General features: G+C 35.0%; 1 pseudogene; it reads right to left on the reverse strand.

Moving 5' to 3' along the window:
* Positions 1 to 3548, reverse strand: part of LOC111393133 — a 7103-nt pseudogene extending 3555 nt beyond the window's left edge.
* Between the last annotated feature and the right edge of the window lie 1326 nt (positions 3549 to 4874).

A 4874-nucleotide genomic window follows, 5' to 3' on the forward strand; every position in this document is an offset into this window, starting at 1 on the left:
TTTCATCATTATTACCAGATATCTTTGTCAGAAGAAGTAGGCGCTTCACTTTTACAGGGTCATCAAAAAAAACACGAAGTCCGGTCAAGAAACCAGCTATAGCATCAGCATCCATGAGGAGTTTCTCTCTCAAAGTGACCTGGGGAAGAGAAGGATTACCTCCATATGTAAGGTGAAACCTGCCCTAGAAAGAAGATTTCTAAAGATGTCTTCCTCATCTTCACTTATTCTTTCACTATCATCAAAATCAATGAGTTCATCAGGGTCAGTTGTCAGGGCATCTCGATCATCTTCAGAGGCTAAAATCTGACCAAAAAATGTACATGCGTTTAACAAGTGCACATACATTTAGATAAATATAAAATTATCAAGTCAAGAAGTTGATGGCAACTGCCACATACATCTCTAGTAAAGAAAAGTATTAGATGCTGGGAAGGTAATGCACAGCAGCCAAGCAAACTATCTATGAACTGATGGTGTTCTAACTAGGAAGGGAAACGAAATAATCCAAGAAAGAGAATTTTTCAAGGACAGAATAGAATTTCAACGAATAAACAAAGTATAGCAACATAAAAATAAAAACATTCTTCCTTTTCCATTTTTAATTTTTAACTTTTGTTTTTGCTGTTTTTTTGGGTTGAACTCTTCTTTGGTGTCAAGGAAATAATAGCTATGAATAGTCATTGACTTCGGGAGGTGGAGGTGGACTGTTAGAGTCGGTACCTCCATTACTTGCATGAATAAACATCTAGCTTGAAGTCTGTTATTCGCTCAATAAAGCATGAATGGATTTTTATCAGAGTTAGCAGATTTTGAGACTAATCAGAAGAACTACAAACCTCTAGGTCTGAATACTCAAACCATGGACAGCAGTCCAAGATATCACAAACAGAGACAACTGTATCTAGTAAAAGAAATCCTGCATCTACTTCCAACATATTGGACACCTTCATGAATTGAAGAATGGAATTATTCCATGTTTTTATGCAAATTGACGACTCTTTCCAAACAGTTTTTGATGGAGTTTTTTGATTTACAATTGCCATCCTGTATCTGAACCAAAAATTGTTATCGTCACTCACCAAATATATACATATGGTGCCAAATAACTCATAAATACCTGCAGAATCAAGGAAGCATTAGGGAAACATTAAAACAAGTCATCTACAAAATGACAGTAGGTGGTAGAAAAAAGGAAAATCAGGAAAATGCACCCACCAATTTGAAGCTCACATCTCCCGGCTTGAAAAAATTTGCTAAATATTTTTCTAGTTTCTATTATTTCCTTGAAGAATAAGAAGTTCTCCACCTTCCATGTGAATGAACTCATTTTTCCCTCCAACTGAAACAGGCATTTCCAGATTCAGCTTCCTGATCAGTGAATTCCTGCATCATTGATTTCTCTCAGTATAAGAACCACGCAGAGAAGACAACACTGTCCTAGACTAGAAATCCAGAATCCTGATCAAAGAGATAGCAAGTGTCACAAAGTCACGCCATCCCAATCCTTTGCAGACTTGGAATAGCGATTGTGAGATTCCTTTATTACTGAGCAAATTAAGCTCAGAATGTGAAATAAAGGAAACAGTGCCAATTTTAGGAACAACAACTGAAAATTTGTTTGACCAACAAGTTCTAATGGCATGATGCATAAACAACAAGCATAAAAAAATAATAATAATAATAATAAATAATAATAATAAAAAAATTCCTTCTCAATTATGGTATGAGAACTAATTCGCTACAGCATTCTGCGGATTCCTTTTTTTCACTATTCAAGAACCAAAGCAAACTGAATAAATGCTAAATTATTCCGAAAGCAAGAACAGAATCAGTGGCAAACTCTTCAACAATGTACATGCTATCAGCTCAAATAATGTAATGTGAGTCAACCTCAATGGTATAGTAACAACCACACAGAGAAACAATAGATAACAAAGGCATACGAGTACAAGAACAACAAATGGCACAGCTAAAGTTTGGAAAATATGATGTTTGTGCCAGCAACTCAAATTATGATGTTTATACAACAGAGCATTAACATGACGTACCTTTTGGGTAATTGATGACAGCAATCTCGATTTCCAATCTGAAACCTCCTACTCTTAACACAAAGCCCTGTAATCTTCCTCTTCTTCAAAATATCCTTCAACTGCGTAAAAGTTCTCAATCCTCCAAGTAAACCTCCCCATGTTCCTATCTGACTTCCTCGCATTCCCTCCGTTCCTCCCACCACTACGTGCTACTCTTTGAAAAACTGCTCAACTCCTTGATCACATGGAAGGGTGTGATAAAAACTGCTGTGTTGTCCACCAAGAACCCTGACTCAGGTCCCACAAATCCTCCATCTTCATATAGTCATTCCACCCCAAACAGGTGTTATCTCCACCTTTATTATCAGCCACAAAGCGGCCAAAACTGTCCCTACGAATGTGTTTTGAACCGGCACTCGGCTTCTGATTTAACACCGACATCCTAAACAAACACCAGCAACTCTTATCTGACATCAAAACATTATTCTCGGTATCCTTATTCTCCAAACACCTTGACAAATACTCTACCACATTGACAACACTAATCCGCAGATTACACTCTCCAACTGGAACAACTGGATTCATAATTTTCTGAGATTTAATCAAATCCTCGAACAAACTAAAATTATGCAGTCTCCAAGTGAACTTCCCACTTAAAATGTCCCCACCTACATGCCCCATAACCCTCCCCCTCCCACAGTAGTCGACACATCATTGGACTGCAAATCATAATTATCCCGAGAAAATGAAAATGATTCAGGGAGAATTAGGATATCTGCAGTAATGAGAATGCAATCATTCGAGGAATGTAGAAAGCCAAGCGTAGGGTCTAAGAGGAAATTAAGAGGCGAAATCCACCACCCATGAGACTTCTTCTTGGACGAAAACCGGTGCCAGCTATCCCGGTGCCCAGACTTTGAGGAATCCGAGGAATTTTTAATGGCAAGACGGTAGCTAGCAAAACAGTCCCATTTAGAGGAGGCAGTGTTGCGAGGGTCCATAATTTGTAAATAGATGGAGAGGTAGCCCGGAAGGGCCTGTGAGTCACCCTTGGGATAGATTAGCAACCGGCAATCAAGGCCACCCACTTCGAAATACTTACTCCACAGTGTGCGCGATTAGATTCGTGGAAAATTTGCAATGAAACACTTGCAAAGCGCCGAGTAGTCCGCCCGCAGCTCGACCACTACTGATTTCGATGCCGTCGTGGATGCGGCGGTTGCCCCAGCATCCCTGGAGTGATCCTCGACTGCCACGGAAGGCTTCTCTATCGACAATACCATATGCGATAGTGATGATGACGCCATTGGTGACGTCATGGGAATCAAGGCTTCGGAGGATGAGACGGCGGCGCCGTCGTCGGAGGATAGATTTTTGGGGCGGGGACGGTGTTTCATTGTTCTCTCTGGGTATTGTATGTATGTACATGGATATGTATGTAAATATGTTATTTGTAAATCTGAGATGCGATGAGAGGGGAGAACTGAAACATATTATTATGTGGGTGAGAGAAAGAGAAGGTATTGGTAGCACTTAGTTCATGCTTCTCAAAGGGGCGTGGGCTGCATGGTGGTTAAGCTGAAGTTGCTTTTTTAGATCTTCTATCTGTACTCGTCTATCGCACGTGTAATGCACGAATAGAATTATTTTGAACGTCATATTAATTTTTTTTTTTGTTAATATAAATTTAGAGGGTGTTTGGAAATTATTTTTATGTAAAAAATATATTTTGAAATAGTATATTGATGAAGAATATGTGATTGAAAAATAAGGAAATGTTTTTTATTTACGTATAATATTATTTTAATGAAAAATGTGTGGTTGAAAAGAAAGGAGAGAAAAATACGTTTTGAAAAAAATAGGTACCAAACGAGACCTTAGTGTTTAAAGAAGAAGTGAATCAATTAGTTATAAAAATAATCATTTGAAGTAGGCTATTTGTGATACTAATTTTGAAATTGAATGATTCAATATAATAATGACAAAAATGAATAGTTCAATTTTGTGTAAAGAAAATCAGTAATTTTCTCCAGTAGAAAAATTGAAATAAAATTTATCTATAGTACGAAAAAAAATTTTAAAAATAAATTAATCAGTAATTTCCATAAGTAGAAAAATTGAAATAATTTTATATTGAACAAATTTTAAATGAAAAAAAATTTGTCATTTAAAAGAGAGAAAAACAATAATTTAAAAAAATTAAATTCAATGAGAAAAGAATTTTAAAAAGTTTAAATAGAAAAAAATATATCCAAAATATAAACAAAAGATTTTAAAATAAAATAAATTTCCTTCCAACTCTCCTTTGAAAGAAAAGACAACTCTCCGTGGATGGAGAGATTCGGAGAGTATTTTTTTTTCTTATTTTTTAATTAAATTTGCTTTGTTCATATTTAACTTTTTTTAAATTTTGGATTTAAAATTCTTTTTTATTTTTTTCTCTTTATGATAAAATTATTTTTTTCAATTTTAATTAAATAATATTAATATATTCTTTGTTTCATTTTTGTAACTTTAATTTGTTTAATTAAATAACATTATTTTAAGTTTGTTTTTTTCATATTATAAATTTCTTTTTCTTTTTATAGGCTAAGCATATTTTCTTTTCTTAAAGGAACTACAAATGGGTGATACATGCATTTTTGAATTACTGAACAAATCAAAAATCCTCTTTACAAATACAAACAATAACAAAACTGTAAACACTACTAATTAGATAAAAAAGACTCCAAACATACCTAAAGCAATCTCTTGTAAGGCTCATTAAATATAAAAAACAATGATCGAAAAATTTAAACTTCTCAATAGATAAGGGTAAAGAAAGAAAGACCTAGCTAACTT

Source organism: Olea europaea, chromosome 4 (assembly GCF_002742605.1).
Source record: "Olea europaea var. sylvestris chromosome 4, O_europaea_v1, whole genome shotgun sequence".
In the NCBI taxonomy this organism is placed as follows: domain Eukaryota; kingdom Viridiplantae; phylum Streptophyta; class Magnoliopsida; order Lamiales; family Oleaceae; genus Olea; species Olea europaea.